General features: G+C 45.2%; 1 long non-coding RNA gene across 1 annotated transcript; it reads left to right on the forward strand.

Moving 5' to 3' along the window:
• Window positions 1–764: 764 nt before the first annotated feature.
• Window positions 765–1,457, forward strand: LOC120572481. Its single transcript, XR_005641456.1, has 4 exons — window positions 765–865; window positions 1,015–1,065; window positions 1,155–1,220; window positions 1,432–1,457. It is a non-coding gene; the product is annotated as an uncharacterized LOC120572481 (long non-coding RNA).
• The last annotated feature ends 18,832 nt before the right edge of the window (window positions 1,458–20,289 follow it).

Genomic DNA, 20,289 nt, shown 5'->3' on the forward strand with positions numbered 1-20,289 from the left:
GTATAAAGAATGCGGAATGGAAAGAGATCACTGATGCGGTCAACAGTGTTGCCGTAGTAAATCGGACTCCAGCTGAAGTTTATTTAATTTATAGCCTACATCCTTGACACATGTATTCTATAGTCCTAATAATATACAGACTTATATTGCAATCTCTTAGGCCTACATATAGGTGTACTTATATTTAAATAAACACACAGTAGCAGAGTTTATGTAGTGTCTTTTATTTTACTCATGTTTTTTTTCATGAGTCAGAACGAGGCAACAGCTGAGGGAGAGTGCGTGTCCTCCGCCCCCCATGCTGGACCACCACCCCGACCCTGTTTTCTGACAGCAGAGGGGCTGGAAAAACAAGCTGAAATAACTCGGTCAATGGCAGAAATAAATCGTTCACGTTGGTTGCTGGGCTGGTTAGTGGTATCTTAGTGATAGTTCTCCTGCCATTATTGCTGCTGTGTTGGTATACAAAAGCAAAGGGTAAGACCTGTTTCTGTTTATTTTAGATAAATTACACTCAAAAATCGCTAAAATCATTGAGGAATTCTGATAGCACGACATGGAGCAGCGATTCAGTTTGCAAAATAAACTTAAACCTGTTGTATAATGTAACTTAATAATTACTGACTTGATTTTTTTTACACGAATACATGTTGTCACAGGTTGGTACAAAACTCAAGTCTCATTTTAGAAACTCCATTTATTCATCATTATTCATATTATTTTTTTTTTACTTTATTGGTTTTATGTATTACTGCTTCATGTTTCAGGCTCATCCAGTCTCAGAGAACCAATCAGAGCTCCACTACAGTCCAAACTGTCAACCAAGATGAAACTCAACAGCAACTATACTCCTCTCTTCTCCATGGTCAGCTCACACTTTCACTTTGTTTATTCAGCTATTATATTTTGAATAATAATATTCCCTGTGCTGCAGATTTGACACTTTTTAAACTAAAACAAGTTATACGGTACCATGGACTTAAAGTGACAAATTTTATGTTTGATTTTATTTAGGTGATGTTTGTGTCTACGAAACAATCGTCAGCTCTGGGAACACTCGATGTGGTACAGTTTAAACTGCAGTATCAACGTGCAGAGCAGAGATTTTAATGGAAGGATTCAAATTCAAGCCATTAAAAACATTCTAATTTCAGGTGAACAAGCAGATGAATACGGAAATGGCACATCTAAGATTCAGCTCAAAGATTTTGGAAAGAGGAGTAAGTACACGAAAAATGGAACATCAAAAATAAATTCAATGGTTGTTAATTCAACAAGCAATCCCCAAATGTACATAAATTACATGGCCAAAAGTATGTGAAAGCCAGATATCAAAGCCATACAATTGCCATAGTATACATTGTTATACACATTTTGTTGTGTAGTGTAAAAGACAGCTTCATTTAGTTTTAAATCATATTGTTTTTACAGGAATGATGCGTGATGATACAGCGGCGGGCACTGACTACAGCAATGTGAATCCAGATTCAACTGCAGGTACACATATTACTAAGGGTGTGACGAGATCTCGTTTTACAAGATCTCGCGAGATCTCGCGTGACGAGATCTCTCGTCGAGGTGAAAAGAGTGAAAGAGTGACAGACAAGACGAACACAATATGTAAACATTGTAAGAAAGAAATGCCGTACTACTAACTACTGCACCCGCGAGTTGCGGGTGCAGTAGTTAGTAGAGAGCTGTGGTGGTGATGTAAGTGTTTTTGCATAGTGCTCGTGTTAGCCGCGGTATACGGCATTTTTTTCTTACAATGTTTACATATTGTGTTCGTCTTGTCTGTCACTCTTTCGCCGTTTATTATTTCCGCAGGAAAACCAAAATGTTGCCACACAAATGATTTAAAAGTGGCAGGGGGATTTTCAATAGTAATTCCACGCTCCATCACGCTGACATCACATCGCCTCACGAGACAACTTTTCACCGCGGACGAAATCTCGTCCGTTCTCATGAACCCAATCTCGTGATGTGTTTGGTCTCGGTTAGGGTAACCGTCGTCCACACCCCTAGCTTGTAACCTTGGTTCTCTGAGTAAAGACTATTTTTCCCAGTCATATTTCTTAACTGAAGTTTTCTTTAAATTAGTGTTAAAATCGCGTCTCGCTCTCGTGACCCCAATCTCGTGTCTCGTCTTGTCTCGTGAGCGAGTGTCTCGTCACACCCCTACATATTACCACTAGCTATTTAGCTACTGGGTCATCTGCATTTGAATCACATTTTATTAAAGACACTAGATAACGATAGTTACGTTATTGTAACTCCAGATTCTATGAGTATAGGCGTAGCCCTCTAAGCCACGCTATGGGTTTATCCCTTCCGCGCATGCGCGGTCGTGAAGATTTTCTTTCCGCCCTTGCATGCGCCGCGGAGCTCAACTTCACGTCCGCCAAATACTGTATAAAAACAGGGCGGACCCGTTGCTCTGCTCCCAACATCAGCTTTTTCTTCAGCTAATGCAATAGGAGCAGGTGGCCCGAATCTTAGAGGGTTTACGCCTATACTCATAGAATCTGGAGTTACTATAACGTTACTAATTTCATATAGGCTTAGCCCTCTAAGCCACGCTATGGGTTAGGGCGAAGCTGATGTAGTCAATGCCACCTGTGACAGATCCCACAAGTGGAACATAGACTATAGACTATTTTCCCTTACTGTCACTTATCTCTCATGTGCCGCCATAGCGACCTGTTAGCTGGCTGAAAGCTCAGCCCGAAGGAATGCAGCGTGCATGATTGATGAGGGAAATACATGATTGATAATTATGGGACGCGAGTTCCTCCCAGACACCCAGAGTGGGGGGGAGGGGCATAAGAAAACATAAAGCGGCACATGTCGTGATTGTATAATAGTGACAAAACATATACATATGTACATAATATATACAATTATACATACGACGGGGCCTCAATCGTCGTTGTGAAAGAGGACCAAGTGAGTCAGGGAGGGCTCAGACACATCCCGCAAATAGAAGCGGATGAAAGGGCATGGAGATGCCCAAGAGGCCGCAGCACAGATTTCAGCCACTGACATGCCTCTGAACAGGGCTGTCGATGCAGACAGAGCCCGTGTAGAGTGTGCCCGAATGCCCTGGGGGTCACCGCCCCCTTTGTGTTATAGGCCTGGGTGATAGCCTCGCACAGCCAGTGGGACAGGCGTTGTTTCGACAGGGCCGCCCCTTGGGAGTGTTCCCTGTAGTGAACAAACCGGGCACAATCTGTGGGAAGCCTCCTCCGCGTCGTTGTTATGAGGCGGGGGGAAAAAACCCTGGAGGGAAAAACCCTCGACCGAAAGGAATTTGTTAAAATTTTTGTGTGTGAAGGAAGGGTTGGGCTGTAGGGTGGCTGCGCTCCGTCCCCTCTGATTGAGAGACAGGATGGCGATACTGACAAGCGCACATAAGTCGCTCACTTCGCGGCTGATGTCAGTGCAAGGAGGGCGCCCGTTTTAGAGACAGCAACCTGAGAGGGCTTGTGCCAGGGGCTCGAAGGGGGCTTCCCCAGAGCTCGAATACCAGGGCCAGATCCCATTGGGGGTGAGAGAACGCGACGGGGGGTTTCTGCCGTCGGACCCCTTTCAAAAATCGTTTAACTAGGGGTGCGCAAAAACCGTTCTCTCTCCATAGCCCGTGGCAAGATGAAATGGCCGCCGCGTAGGCTTTGACCGTGGATGGGGCCAAGTCGTTATCTACCAGTGTTTGGAGATAAGTCAGTACGACGGGCAGGGGGGCACGCATATGGGGTCTGACTCCCTCTCTGTGCACCAGCGCTGGAAAGCGGACCAGCGCGCCGCGTAACACGCTGTTGTAGAGGGGGCTCTCGCGCTCTGAATGGTGCGCACCACGGCAGGTGGCAAGCCTAACCTCTGCAAGCGTTCCCGCTCAGCAGCCAGCCCCACAGTCGCTGGGTTATCACCGGGGGGTGGGCTATCGCGCTGTCCAGCTGTGACAGGGCGTCCTCTTGCCACGGCAATTGCCAGGGGGGAGCCGCCAGCAGCTGGACCAGCGTCGGGAACCAGGATGCGTTCGTGCGCTCCGGTGCCACCAGGATGACCGACAGGCCTTCCTCCTGGGGTGTACGTTCCAGGAGGCGAGGGATCAGAGGGACCCGGGAAAGAAAGCGTAAAAGGAGGGTTCTGGGCCAAGGATGGTGGGAGAAAGTGTCCGCGCCCAGGGGTGGGTTGTCCCGTGAGCTCAAGGAAAACCACAGAGCGCACTGTGTGTTTTCTCGTGAGGCGAACAGGTCCACCTCCGCTTCCCCGAACCTGCTCCACAGCTTCCGAACGATAGTGGGATTCAATTTCCACTCGTTGTGAGAGGGTCCCCCCCTCGACATTAGGTCTGCCGCCCGGTTTAGTATCCCGGGGATGTGGACGGCCCTGAGGGACAGCAGATGACTGTGAGACCACAGCAGGAGGCTCCTGGCTATTTCCAATAGCCGGGCCGATGTACGCCGCCCTGGCGATTTATGAACACCGCTGCTGTGACATTGTCTGTCTGCACCACCACATGTCTCCCTGCTACCTTCGGCGAAGTGCTTCAAGACCTTCAGCACCGTGGACAGCTCCAGGCAGTTTATGTGTGGGGGAGGGGAGGAGGAGGCCATTCCATCCCACCACCTGTGATTCGCACATTCCTCCCCAGCCAGTGAGGGACGCATCTGTGTACACTGTCACGTTATGACGTCACTCTGCCCAGGAGGACCCCAGCTGACAGGGTCTGGGGGTTTCCCAATATGACAGGTCTGACTGCAGAGAGGGAGGGATAATCAGCATTCGCCACTTGTGGCGTTATGGGGTCGGCAGCGCTGACGGAAGAACCACCTCTGGATTTTCCTCATGTGGAAGCCCAGCGGGTACTACCATGTAGCCCGCGGACATCATGCCCAGAAGGCGATGATAGACAGGCGCTGACACCTTTTGCGCTGGGTGTCGACAGGAGAGAAAGCAGCGTTTCTTGCCTCGGCGTTGACAGCCTGGCCCTCATCACAATCGAAGTTTAGCACTACGCCCAGATAAACTATCGATTATGAGGGAACCAATGCGCTTTTCTGCCAGTTTATGGTGAAACCGAGTGTCTGCAGGTGCTGCAGGACTGACACGGTGTGTAAGCGCCCGCCCGTTTCGGAGAGGAGCCAGGATGAGCAAATCGTGGAGATAAAACAGGACCCGACGCGCTCTGCCAACGGCTGAAGTGCCGGCTCCACGCACTTGGAAAAAGTGCGAGGGGCCAGTGAGTAACCGAATGGCAGTTGGTTGTACTGAAAACGAGCCCCTTTGGAAAAAGAAGGCGCAGGAATTTCCTGTGTCTGGGGATGACTTGGATGTGAAAGTAAGCGTCTTTCAGATCCACGGACGTAAACCACTCTTGGTGGCGCACGCATTCCAACATATGTTTGGTAGTCAACATGTGGAAGTGGCGTACCATGGGCAACGGTTGAACTGGGACAAGTCGGGGATGGGGGCGAAACCCGCCGGACTTTTTGGAGTGAGAAAGTATCGGGAGTAAAACCCTCGTTCTCCTCCCCGAGGAACTTCGGGAAATTGCTCCTTTTGAGAGCAGTTCCCGTAATTCTGACGTATGGCGTGCTGATTCCGCCTGGGACGACACAGTTGTCTCCAACACGCCCCATAAGCGGGGAGGGCCGAACTGGAGTGTGTAGCCCCGTGATATCAGTTTTGACATCCACGAGTCCATGTGTGTCAGTCTGATCCATGCCGCGCTGTGCTCTGAGAGCGGGTCGCGCATGTCTGTGTGTTTTTTACAGACATAGCTAGCAGGAAGCGCAGAGCCCGTCCCGCCGCTAGGCGAGGCGATGGGTAGAACGTGCCGCCCAGCCCATGGTAGGGCCCTGTCGAAAGGGTGGCGGGTCATCGTCCGTCATCATCCCGCTAGCATAGCCAGGGGGAGAAGGAGAACTGAGCGGCGCAAGTGTAAGCGGCATGGCGTTTGCCCCGCTGTCTGCATAGTGAGAGAGCGGTGCAGCCCCGCGAGCAGCGGTGACCTGGTGTGTGTTTGTGCTTTGTGTGGGAACATCTGTCATATTATCAGCGTAATGTTCATTGGGAACAAGGGCTGCTAGGTTGAAGGGAAACTGCTCTTTAGAAAGACGTGTGGCGCCTTAAAAAGGCCGTTGTGTTTTCGGTTTTCAACCGTGGAGGGACAGACGGTTCCCCCCCCCCCGTCATTGCCCCACCGTCGCCGCGCTTGGTGGGTGGCTCCGGGGCGGGTTAGACCAGGTGGGACGCTTTCTGGTCCTTCGACCCCGTGAAGCCTGCCAGTCGGGGCGGCTGTCGCTGCGGTGGGGGGTGCGGTTGGGGCATGGCGGAGGCCGAAGCCTGGGAGGCGCAGCCGCAGCAGAGGCTGTGGGGCGTTTCCTCTTATGGCGGTTGGTGGAGCGGTGGCGCTGTTGTTGAGGCGCCGCCTTCCAGGAGCCCAGCTGCCGTAGCCGCTCTGCTTCTTCGGCTGCCTGGTGGAGGTGGGAAGTGGCTGTCTGTAAACGAGGTCCAAATAGTCCATCGGGAGCTATGGGACCGTACAGTAGCTCGCGCCTGACCTCCGTGGGTAGCTGGGACATGTGGAGCCAGATATTTCGCTGGGCCACAGTCTGCCACGCCTGGATCCTCGACAACGCCACAGTGGTCGCTGAGGTGAGGGTGAGGATGGCGGTCATAGCCTTGCCGATCTCCGTAGCTAGCTCCGAGGAGCGCCTCCGGGTTGGTGGCCATGGCGGAGACGGCGGAGGCTAGCAAGGCTATGTTGTTTTGCGCCGCTAAGCCCTGGGCTGCACACTGGTGAGACTGGTCAGTGACTTGGGCGCAAACCTGGTCCTGGGGGGACGGGGGGGTCGGCTTCCGGTGGCCGAAGAAGGTAGCCTTCGGAAGCAGGATCGACGCCAGGCTCTGCCAGAACGGGCAGGAGGCGTCGGAGGTGAGAGCCTTGCCGGCGTGGGGGACGCCGAGGCAGGTCTCGCAGCGGGGGTGGAGGTCCGGCGAGAAGATGTAGCCGGTCCGGCAGGTGGGGCAGCGGCGGACGCCGCTGGAGCTGGTAGTCTTCATTACCTTCTTCATAACTGCTCTTGCTTGAAGAAAAAGTGGGAGCAGAGCAACGGGTCCGCCCTGTTTTTATACAGTATTTGCGGACGTAGTTGAAGCCCGTGCGGCACGCAAGGGCGGGAAAGAAAATCTTCACGACTGCGCATGCGCGAAGGGATAAACCCATAGCGTGGCTTAGAGGGCGAAGCCTATACGAAATAGAACTGTAGGTCTATAATTCTCAAATTCAAATGCATTTAAAAATAATTTTTAAAAACTGAAGATTTTTTTGTTGATTCTGAATATTATAGGGTCAGTGTTTCAAGAACATTTTTCAGTTGTATTAATTATGATGTGGTTTCAGGTCCATAAAGAGAAGTGCATCATCAGCAACATGCAAAACAAGATTCATGTTTAAACAGTGTTGAGAGCATTTAAACAACTGCTGCCATCCAAACATCAGACACATGGTATGTTGCGCAGTTTGATAGCAGATCATATGAAAGAATTACAATTCTGTTATATTTCCTGTTGAGTACTGCGAGATTTGCTTTTGTATTTGTACTTAGTTTGAATATTTATGTTACAATAATGTAGTATTTTAATAGATTAGATGGCGTAGAACTATATATGAGTCTTTAATGACAGTAATGGAGTTTGGAGTTATAATGGACTGAGATATTTATATTGCCAATATCCATTAAAGGTAACTTTTTTTTTATTCTGAATTTCACGTGCTCAGCTGTAAGATTGTATTACAAATACTGACATTTTACAGTGAACACCAGCATAAATGTAGCTACATGTCAACTTTGTATGTAAATTTACAAATTGAGAGACTTATGTGATGCTTGTATAATGGTAAATAATCAAGTTTTAAATATTCCATCTATTTTACAATATTTGTTATATTTTGTAATATATTTTTTCTGCTAAGGGTCTGTATTTTATTAGGGAGTTTAAAAAATGTAGACTGTGTGCTAGGCATGGGGTAATTCAATGTAAGCTTCTTAGATACCATTTGATGTAAACAATGAATTGTTCTTTTTGTAATTTGTGTGGACTCACTCCTAATAAATGCAATTTCTGATAACAGACGGCTTGAAGGAAAATTTGAAAAAATGTTGTATTTGCTTTTTGTTGAGAATTAATTGAGAAGATTAATACCACTCTCGTCTATATGAATGTTACATTATTGTTATGTTTTTTAGAGCCTCAATAAGGCAAGGCACTACACAAGAATAGGGTAAAAATAATGCATATCACCATTAAACTATCTCAGTTGATTACTTGCATTAATACGAGTTTTTTATTTATTTATTTATTAAGTGTTTTGAAATTGTAGTCTTTAATATGCACATTGCACAAGCATGATCTAATTAAATATGCGCTAATTTGCATCCATTTCTAGAACAGCAATGTGAACTTTGGATGAAGCCAAGTTTCCAATTCTTGTTTCATGTTGTTGACACATTAGTCAAAGGTTTTTAGGTCATTTTGGATCTCTCTTTTAACACTCCATGAATCAGAAAATACTAACACAGGCCATGAAAAGAAATCCTTTTCTTGCCCTGTTTTTAGGACTAAAATGTTATATTAATCAAGCTTTGGATGACATATCAACAAACCCCTCTGGAAAAACCTTGAATATAGCGGCATATGTAGCTCGGCGTAAATTCTTTCAGGAAGACCTAACGCTTAATCACTGCTCTCTTCCTAAATCGAATCAGCTGTTGGAGGCGTTCACCTTCGTGTTAAACCAAACCGAATCGGCCACAAATTTCAAGGGCCAATCACAGCGTCACAACCCTGCTTTAAATCTGTTTCTCTCCCTGCTGCTGTCAGCTGTCATTTCAGGCAAAGCGTGCACACCTCCACCTCCCTTGCCACCTCCAGTCATCGTCACCCAAAGGCGCCCTGGGTCTTCCTCCTGCAGGACACTCTATTGTCTCCTTCAGTCTGGTCTTCAGGCTCCTTCGCCGCCACCTCCAGTGTCTAGACTCCATCGGGGGATTATCTTGGCTTCCTTACCCCTTTAAAAATGATTTTATAACGATGGAGTCTAAGCTCCAAAGACTGTACATTTTTATATGCTTATGTACAGTAAACCTTTGCATATCTGCAAACAAGTCTCTCCTGATTGAAATGGTAGTGCTACTAAAGTAGACTTCTCGCTCAGAGTATGAGAAACAAAAACATTTTGAGAGAACAGCTGTTGGTTGTTGTTGTCTATTTTCTTCTGACCTTCTTAAAAACAGACCGTCGTAAAACCCTAATACCGTTAATGCAATTAAACTTATTATGTATTTATTTAACTTATTTAACATTTTACAGCTGGGGACTCAAAAACCCCAAACAGAAGACAGTCACAAAGTATGAAGATGATAAAACAATGTAAAGTGTGTTTCTGAGCTGTTAAAGTCGACCTCTGACAGTACATAAGGAGAGACAGATCAAAACTTAAGAAACTTAATTCATATTTACACATGACACTTACAACAACTGTATATTGATTTTCACTTTTTTTTTATTATAATAAATAGCCAAATTAAGAAGATTGTAAACTGGGTGTTAACCCATGCAGTCACTGCAGGAATTGAATTGACCAATGGACTTGGACATGCAATCACTGCATGGGATATTTGCCAAATTAAGAAAATTGTTGAGGTAGGAAACTGGGTGTAAACCTATGCAGTCACTGCAAGAATGGATAAACTTTTTAGGAATGGAGGCCACTTTAGGGATATTTGCCAAATTAAGAAAGTGTGTTTGGTGTGGGGGACTCCCTGCTACTAAAATATGACACCACAGTATCACATCTGGGAGCTGATTTGTTCTGTCAGGGAGTCCTGTTGTCTGCGTTTGTTCTCTGTCTTCAACCTCATCGCCGTACACTTCCCCTCCAGAGCTTTTTCTTTGTCCGCCTTTTTAGTAACCTTCTCTAGTTCTTTATGAAGGTTTTTATTCAGCCGGTTCAAGGTGTTCTTTTCCACTTTCAGGGAGTCGTATGTGTTGGCCCAAACGCTCTCACCTCGGAGTGTGTCACCGAGCTCCTGAACTTTAAGCTGCAGAGCGCTGTTCTCTTGGCTCACAGCTTCGTTCTCTGACTTCCACTCGTTGGTTCTTTCCTCCAGAGTTTCTTCTTTGGAGAACTTTTTCTCCAGCTTCTGAAGTTCTTTCTGCAGAGTGTTGTTCTGGTTCGTGAGAACTTTTTTCTCTGCCTTCAGAGATTTATAACTCGCCTTAAAGGCATTCAAAACGCTGAGGTTTTCATTAAAATTTTGGATTTCCTCCGTGGCTTTGTTGTTCTGGAGCGTCAAGGCGTCTGTCTGTTGTTTCAGAACGTCGTATTTGTGCTTCCAGTCTTGTTCATTGAGAAGCTTCTTAAAACCATCAGAATGGGTTTTACCCAGGGCTCGGTTTTGTGCCTGCAGAACCTTCTCTGCAGCTTCCAGTTCTACGTAATTGTCCTTTAAATGTCTTTTAATCCTGAGCTGGTCATTTACGACTTGGATTTGCTGATTCAAATTGTCATTGTCTTTCTTCAAAACGCCCATGCGGTCCAATGTTTCCTTGCACATGTCACGCCAGATGTTTAATTTGTCCGATTTATTTTTGAGAGCCTGGAGTTCCTGCAGCAAGGCAGCGTTTTCACAGCTCATGTGTTCACTTAATGCCTTCACGGCCTCGATCTCTTCCTCCAAATTGTTATCATTCTCGATCTTTTCATGCATCTCCTGAATCTCATGTCGCAAAGCCTCATTCTGCTGGCTAATCGCCTCTTTCTCGGCTTTTGCATCGTTGTAGGATTGCTGATGCCTCTCCTTGAGCTCCAGGAGTTGGCTTTGCAGGGCGGCATTTTGCTGGCTCATCGCCTCTGTCTGCCGTTTTAATGCAGCACACATTATGTCCACACTAGTCTCATTTTGGAGTTCATCCTGCAGGTAGCGAATCTCACTCTTCAGCTTATCGTTCTCTTGACCCACGGCCTTATTTTCTTTTTTCACTTTATCGAAGTTGTTGTGCCGTCTTTTGAGCTCACTGACCATTTGTTGCAGATTTTGACGCTGCAGGTCCATCGCCACATTTGAAGCTTTGGTTTCTTTACACAAAGCCTCAATAATGCTGTAATTTTTGACCTTGTCGATGAGCTCCCTCAGTTCTTTTTGAAGGTAGTCACATTTCTTCTTTGCAGCGGTTTCCTCTGTCTTCCCTGCGGTGAACATTTCCTCCAAATTTTCCCAGCCGTTGAACTGTCTCTGGCGCTTGTGAATTTGGTGGCGCAGGGTATTCAGCTTTTGGGTGATGGCCTGTAGGCTCACCCTCATTTCATCCTGGTTGCTACCCATAACTGTCGGTTCCTGGCGGAGGGCCATGGTGTCGTTCTTCAAGGACTCCAGAGGAAGGACCATGTTTTGGTTGCAACTTATGTTCTGCTCTCTTAAAGCTTGTTGATGAAAAATACTTCTCGGTTTAGCACAGAAATATAGAAGCAAACTGTATTGTCGGTGTTGAAGAAATGATAATCGATGCAGTAGCACAGTAAAACCGTGATGAGATTCTCAGTACTCAGTGAGTGATCGCTTGTCAACCAACCTTCTGACAGATAACTCTGATCCTGGTAAAGGTAGAATGTGTCACTTAGAATGTTGACATGAAAGGCACATGCACAGGATGTGACATCACTACATTCTGTTTCTATGATGCAACTTATAGGCAGCTGTTGCCTTGGTGACAAGGAATGAGTTGCATTTTGGGTAACCTAGGCAAGAATCAAAATGTTGTTAACTCTGGTTGTGCTGCATTGATTTAATTCATTTTTTAACTGATCATTACGAGTCTGCTGATGTTGAAGGAGTTATACTGTGGGAGTCTGATAATAATGTCACACACACGTATCATGTCAAGTCATGTTTTGCCAGTCATGATCACAGTGATAGACATTTGCCATTGTTGGGCCATTTTACTTTTTACTTATGGGAACCAAGCTATGCAAATCAAATATTTTGATAATAAGTGCTGTTCAGACCAGTGATGAGTAAAATGGGTATGTTGTCGGGCAGTCTGGCAAATATGCAGCCATGCTTAGATAAGCCAAAACATTTGATCTGTGTGTGTGTTACGTGTGTGATGGAATCCTCCAAGCAGCTGCAAACACTGTTGCATTGAGTACATATCAGAGTGCAACGCATTCATTATGAACTGGATCTTATGATATCATACGAAAACGTATGCACAATAATTTGTGTGCTAAACTACAAAATTACAGTGAGGTGCCGGTCGCTCGTTGCAGTTGAGTTTAGCCGACAGAAGTTGACCGTCATGGGCGGAGACAGTTTAGTTTAGACCAGTCAACGTCAACTGGCGGCCCTCGGGCCACATCCGGCCCGCCAAAGCTTTAGGGGCCATCCACACGGAAACGTTTTTTTGTGCAAACGCACATGTTTTGCATCGTTTGGGCCGACCGTCCAGACGAATCCTGCAAACGCACTGCCTGAAAACGCACTTTTTTGAAACCAGGTCTCAGGGTGAAAAAATCCGAAAACGGCTCTCGTTTGGCTTCGTATGGATGGTAAATACGGATCCGTATCCATGATGTCATCGCCACACCCCTCTTTTACACCCCCTACTACGGCCGCTGACGCACACTACTGCGGTGAAGCAGCATGTCCCATCTCCATGGTTACACCAGCTCACTTCATCTAAATACTGTGTCTCTGCTCCCTGACCCTTCCCTCTGGATTCTACACAAGATATATTGCTAACGTTATGTAGCCAACGTTAAACATCGCTAAAGTAGCTGACCGCTCCAGCAGCGAAGTAACGTAGCTGCTATGGCTATCTGTTTATAAAGTGGAAGTAGATAACTTATCAACTAGCTAGCTAATCTGTCTGCTTATCAACTCCTTGAACGGATTATAGTAACTTTTACCACGGCTTATTGTAGAAAGGCTACTGCAAGAAAAAAGTATAGATTATTAAAAAGACATCATTCATGGATCATTGATGTTTGTTTGACTGCCGATGTTAGAGCTAGCGAACGTTAGCGCGCTAACGTTAGCTCGCTGCTAGCGCGCTGCAATCATGCAAAATAAAAAGCAATCCAACAGCACATTATACAACGTAAACAAAGACACTTTTTCTTGTGGCAGCCTTTATAAAATGAGCAGTGGTGAAAGTTATTATAGTCCACGGATGTATTAAGAGAAAATGATAATCTAGCTAGTCACGTTATGATGGGAAGTAGAAGTGACTATGCTCTTCTTCTCCGTTTTTTTTGGTAAATTTCTGTAGCAGAAACAGCGCCGCCTATAGGCCTGGCATATGAAGTAGCGTATTGAGTCATTTACAAGTGGATTCGTTTGGACGCAACTATTCTTGAAACGAATCCAGGGAAGACGGGTAAAAAAAGATCGTTTTGGTACGTGTGGACGGGGCCTAAGTCTGGCCCGCAGAATAATCATGAATTCACAGAATGTAAAGAGGAAAACATGCGTTCTGTTATTTATCATTTAGAGCAAAAACCCAGCCCCCTGTATTTGCATCTCTTTTTACATGCCGGGATTCTGTAGGCTACAGCGATGCCCGAGCTCCACACACACAGCTGAGCCGAGATGTGTGTGCGTTAAAACACACACACCGCCGCTGAGCCGAGATGTGTGTGCGTTAAAGGTTAAAACACGCAGCACCTGACTGGGAACGATACAGAGTTACCAACGGCCGCTGGGGCAGATGAACTCACGCTGGTCTCTTTTCTGTAAATAGGCTACAATTAAACCTTCGTGAGTAAAAAGTCACTACTTTTCAATGCACTGTGTAGACCAGCATAAACATGTAGAAAGCGATATTTCAATCTGCTCAGTCTGCTCAGTCCACCGCGCTGTTTTACTCTAACACAGCTCTACTCTGCAAATAGCGAATTTTTACAAACAAGCTAAAACAAAAGCTGTCGGTTTTTAGTCTAACTGTTTATCTTAGATTGCCGGGAATCTGGAAATGTTGACATATTCTTGTAAACCTCACTGCTGGCAGAACAAACCAAACTCCGCTGGAGCGGTAACTCTATGGAGATATTATAAGTGGCTACTTAATATGCACGTGAATGACGCGATCGTTATGTTCGAGTTCTTCATTCGTGATGATGATGATGCTGGTTGTATTATTTTGCAACAGCATCTTTCATTGCAACTTAGGCATACATGACGAGTGCATAGCCTGCTTATCAGTCATTCATCATTAAAGCTGGGCTTTTGGCTTTTCCACATCAACTTTTCCCTTCAGCCTCTTTGACAGTGACATATTTACATGATAACAGCCATTTCTTTCTGCAAGCATTTTCCACCAATTAGGACGCTGCACACTACAATAATGTTTCCATAATCACAGACTTTAACCATCACTCCTCAGTGAACTGCCTCCTAGTCTGAGATCTTCTTCTAGTTAAAGAGACAGTTATCATTATGGAGTTTCCATGTTTTTTTAGGAGTTTGCTCACACTAATACATGTAAAAAAGAAAATAAATAAATAAATAAATATATATATATATATATATATATATATATATATATATATATATATATATATAGCATTAATTCAGTAAGAAAGTGAACGGTTTTACTGTGCTACTGCATCGATTATCATTTCTTCAACACCGACAATACAGTTTGCTTCTATATTTCTGTGCTAAACCGAGAAGTATTTTTCATCAACAAGCTTTAAGAGTCTGCTGATGTTGAAGGAGTTATACTGTGGGAGTCTGATAATAATGTCACACACACGTATCATGTCAAGTCATGTTTTGCCACTCATGATCACAGTGATAGACATTTGCCATTGTTGGGCCATTTTACTTTTTACTTATGGGAACCAAGCTATGCAAATCAAATATTTTGATAATAAGTGCTGTTCAGACCAGTGATGAGTAAAATGGGTATGTTGTCGGGCAGTCTGGCAAATATGCAGCCATGCTTAGATAAGCCAAAACATTTGATCTGTGTGTGTGTTACGTGTGTGATGGAATCCTCCAAGCAGCTGCAAACACTGTTGCATTGAGTACATATCAGAGTGCAACGCATTCATTATGAACTGGATCTTATGATATCATACGAAAACGTATGCACAATAATTTGTGTGCTAAACTACAAAATTACAGTGAGGTGCCGGTCGCTCGTTGCAGTTGAGTTTAGCCGACAGAAGTTGACCGTCATGGGCGGAGACAGTTTAGTTTAGACCAGTCAACGTCAACTGGCGGCCCTCGGGCCACATCCGGCCCGCCAAAGCTTTAGGGGCCATCCACACGGAAACGTTTTTTGTGCAAACGCGACATGTTTTGCATCGTTTGGGCCGACCGTCCGAACGAATCCTGCAAACGCACTGCCTGAAAACGCCCTTTTTGAAACCAGGTCTCAGGGTGAAAAAATCCAACACGCTCCGTTTGGCCCGGTATGGATGGTAAATACGGATCCGTATCCATGATGTCATCGCCACACCCCTCTTTTACACCCCTACTACGCTGACGCTACACTACTGCGGTGAAGCAGCATGTCCCATCTCCATGGTTACACCAGCTCACTTCATCTAAATACTGTGTCTCTGCTCCTGACCCTTCCCTCTGGATTCTACACAAGATATATTGCTAACGTTATGTAGCCGTTAAGCATCGCTAAAGTAGCTGACCGCTCCAGCAGCGAAGTGCGGTGCTCTATGGCTATCTGTTTATAAAGTGGAAGTAGATAACTTATCAACTAGCTAGCTAATCTGTCTGCTTATCAACTCCTTGAACGGATTATAGTAACTTTTACCACGGCTTATTGTAGAAAGGCTACTGCAAGAAAAAAGTATAGATTATTAAAAAGACATCATTCATGGATCATTGATGTTTGTTTGACTGCCGATGTTAGCGAGCTAACGTTAGCTCGCTGCTAGCGCGCTGCAATCATGCAAAATAAAAAGCAATCCAACAGCACATTATACAACGTAAACAAAGACACGTTTTCTTGTGGCAGCCTTTATAAAATGAGCAGTGGTGAAAGTTATTATAGTCCACGGATGTATTAAGAGAAAATGATAATCTAGCTAGTCACGTTATGATGGGAAGTAGAAGTGACTATGCTCTTCTTCTCCGTTTTTTTTGGTAAATTTCTGTAGCAGAAACGCCGCCTATAGGCCTGGCATATGAAGTAGTGTATTGAGTCATTTACAAGTGGATTCGTTTTGACGGTAACTATTCTTGAAACGAATCCAGGGAAGACGGGTTAAAAGATCGTTTTTGATGCGTGTGGACGGGGCCTAAGTCTGGCCGCCAGAATAATCATGAATTCACAGAATGTAAAGAGGAAAACATGCGTTCTGTTATTTATCATTTAGAGCAAAAACCCCAGCCCCTGTATTTGCATCTCTTTTTATGCCGGGATTCTGTAGGCTACAGCGAGCCCGAGCTCCACACAACAGCTGAGCCGAGATTGCGGTATAAGTACGTTACACACACCCCCGCTGAGCCGAGATGTGTGTGCGTTAAAGGTTAAAACACGCAGCACCTGACTGGGAACGATACAGAGTTACCAACGGCCGCTGGGGCAGATGAACTCACGCTGGTCTCTTTTCTGTAAATAGGCTACAATTAAACCTTCGTGAGTAAAAGTCACTACTTTTCAATGCACTGTGTAGACCAGCATAAACAGTAGTAAGCGATATTTCAATCTGCTCAGTCTGCTCAGTCCACCGGCTGTTTTACTCTAACACAGCTCTACTCTGCAAATAGCGAATTTTTACAAACAAGCTAAAACAAAAGCTGTCGGTTTTAGTCTAACTGTTTATCTTAGATTGCCGGGAATCTGGAAATGTTGACATATTCTTGTAAACCTCACTGCTGGCAGAACAAACCAAACTCCGGCGCGAAGCCGTAACTCTATGGAGATATTATAAGTGGCTACTTAATATGCACGTGAATGACGCGATCGTTATGTTCGAGTTCTTCATTGGTGATGATGATGATGCTGGTTGTATTATTTTGCAACAGCATCTTTCATTGCAACTTAGGCATAGGCCTACATGACGAGTGCATAGCCTGCTTATCAGTCATTCATCATTAAAGCTGGGCTTTTGGCTTTTCCACATCAACATTTCCCTTCAGCCTCTTTGACAGTGACATATTTACATGATAACAGCCATTTCTTTCTGCAAGCATTTTCCACCAATCAGGACGCTGCACACTACAATAATGTTTCCATAATCACAGACTTTAACCATCACTCCTCAGTGAACTGCCTCCTAGTCTGAGATCTTCTTCTAGTTAAAGAGACAGTTATCATTATGGAGTTTCCATGTTTTTTTAGGAGTTTGCTCACACTAATACATGTAAAAAAGAAAATAAATAAATATATATATATATATATATATATATAGCATTAATTCAGTAAGAAAGTGAACATTTCGAACAAGAATAGGCGTATTAGGTATAAATTCATTTTATTTCAAAGTCTGGCCCCCAGAGTGTCTGCTTAGAAAAATTCTGCCCCTTGAAAAAATTTAGTTGATGACCCCTGTTCTACACTGTGTGTACTGGACCAAGGCTAGACTATCCCGCGTTTATGCCAACACTGATCCAATTTGTGACAGATGTCGTCAGCACCGTGGCACTCTGGTTCATATGTTTTGGACATGTCTCTCTTTATACACATACTGGTGTGCCATGCCCTGTTACGGCCTTGTTTGTAATTGTAATCTTGTTTGTAATCTTGTTTGTAATTGTAATCTTGCCTTGTAATCTCCCTGACACTGTCAAATTATCCAGGTCTAAATCAGACTTTGTTGCATTTCTTTTTCTCATAGCTAGGAGGTTAATCTCAATTCACTGGAAAGCTAAGCGTCCTCCCGCACATTCCTCATGGATAGGAGATGTGCTATTGTTCTTAAAACTTGAAAAGATTAGATACTTGAAGAGAGGTGCTGTGTCAAAATTAGATCAAATCTGGCAGTCTTTCTTATGTTGACTCCCTTGACCTGCAGCCTCCAGAGTCTTCATAATCCAGTAACTGCCATGATGTAGCCTATAGCCTGGTGATATTGATGCTTGACACACTTGTTCTTGACCATAACATAACTATTTTTTTTTTTGGTTGCTGTTTTCTTTTAATCAGTTTTGTTTGTTTGTTGTCCCCCTGTAGTTAGTTTAGCACAGCCTAAGCTGGGAGGGTGGATGGGTGGGTGGGGTGAGTGGGAGGGAAGGATGTGGGTGTGGTTTATAATTGTCTTTCTTTATTGATATGACTGTATTGTAAATCTAAATATCATATATGTATACTATTACATATGTATTATAATTATAGATTAATTTATTGCATGGATTTTGTAACTGTAAAAGTCTAAATAAACCATGGATGGAAAAAAAAGTAGACTAATGCGTCCTTTCTAGTAAGCATCTTAATTTCAGTGAGAAAGGCCAGAGATGGACATCGGCAATTGCTTTTTTGCAATTATAAACTAATGGAGCAGGTTAGGATACCTGCTAACAAACTAACAATAGTTTCCTAGTAATTATACCCTGATCAAGATGTCCACCCTTACAACAGTGAGGTTCTTTGATGGCTGAACTAAAATGTCCGTTCTTTGGTTCTAGGCAGCACTGCCACCATGTGTCACAATATATACAGTATATAGTCTAGTTGCAATCAACAGCAACAACCTCAGTTCCTTATTCAGAGGTTCTGAATCTTTTTCCAGCCAAGGACCGCTATGGGAGAGAATATACCGGGCACCCCCTCATGTACGTCCCTTGGAATGATTTGACATTGGCCTATTTTATACACTTCTAGTCTTAGTTACCGGTATGTGAAAGAACAACACAGGAGAAATGTATTAAGAAGATATTAGACATGTAATTAACGTATTTGCAGATTCTGAGTTATAGATTTGTTAGATTATAATTTAATATATGAGCTATTATAGATTTAAAAATGTAAATGTTTGCTAAACTATGAAGATGCATACAACACATTTCTACGGTGGCCCTGAGAGGCCACAGCACGCAACAATAAGACAACACGTGCAAATAAACCACAGCACGCACTAATAAGACAACACGTGCAAATAAGACAACACGTGCAAATAAACCACAGCACGCACTAATAAGACAACACGTGCAAATTGTCATGGTTTCGGTGTTTTGCCTTGCTTTTGGTTTATGTCATGTTTTCTGTCTGTGTTCCTGTTTCCTGTTTTATTGTGATAGTCTGGGTTGTCTTGTCCAATTTACTTCCTGAGTTTTCCCGCCTTTGTTGATTGTCCTGCCCCGCCCTGATGTGTTTCACCTGATGTTACCACCTGTTCCTTGTTTGCTCCCTACCTCATGTATTTAACCTCTGTGAATCCCTTTGTGTCTTGTCGGATCGTTTTGTGGCCATGCCCTTGTGTTTCTTCCCTGTGCCTTATGTCTGTTTTCTGTGTCAGTTTATTATTTTGTGAGTTTCCAGTCCCTGTACTGCCGCCTTTTGTTATTAAATTCCTGAGTACCACAACCTCCTGCCTGCCTGCCTGCTCTCTCTGCATTTTGGGTCCTCAACGTCCCTCGCCCCGTAACATAACAATCCGACCACGACCCAGCGGAGAGACTCCTGTGTACTAAGAAGGTGTTGGAGTTCGGCTGGACTGTTGCGGTGTTTGCTCTGCTCTGAGCGGGACCGGGCGTCCTCCTTTCCTGGAGAAGCTTGCCATTCAGCGGCAGTGGCTATCAGAGAGACCTTGGGTGAGTCACTTGGTTCCCCAGCTGGAGGGCTTCAAGCACCAGCTGGACTGCTTCCTACAAACCACCTCCTGTGACTCACCCACCACCAGCCTGCCTCCTCCCCAGTCGGCCAACACCGTGGCCGTCGGTGCATGCTTTGTCAGCCAGCCTGCCACCTTACTGGCTCCCCCAGAACTCTCATCGGACTGCTCGGATGCTACCCGGTCAGTGTACGCCCCCAACCACCAGCAGTCCTATGAAGGAACCCGCATGGCTGTCTTCACAGGGACCCGTGGAGGCCGTGGACGGAGGAAGGGACGACACGGTTCTCAGCGCAATGTCCCTAATCAGCCTCTCATTGGACCTGAGCCCAAGCTGCCCAGCGGACCTGAGCCTGACCTATCCTGGGTGCCTGAGCCTGGGCCGATCTGTGTGCCAGATTCGCCGCTGACGTGCAGCCACCCAGATTCGCCGCTGACGTGCGTCTCTCCCGACCCCGGGCCGACGTGCAGCTCTCCAGACT

This window comes from Perca fluviatilis, chromosome 14 (assembly GCF_010015445.1).
Source record: "Perca fluviatilis chromosome 14, GENO_Pfluv_1.0, whole genome shotgun sequence".
NCBI lineage: Eukaryota > Metazoa > Chordata > Actinopteri > Perciformes > Percidae > Perca > Perca fluviatilis.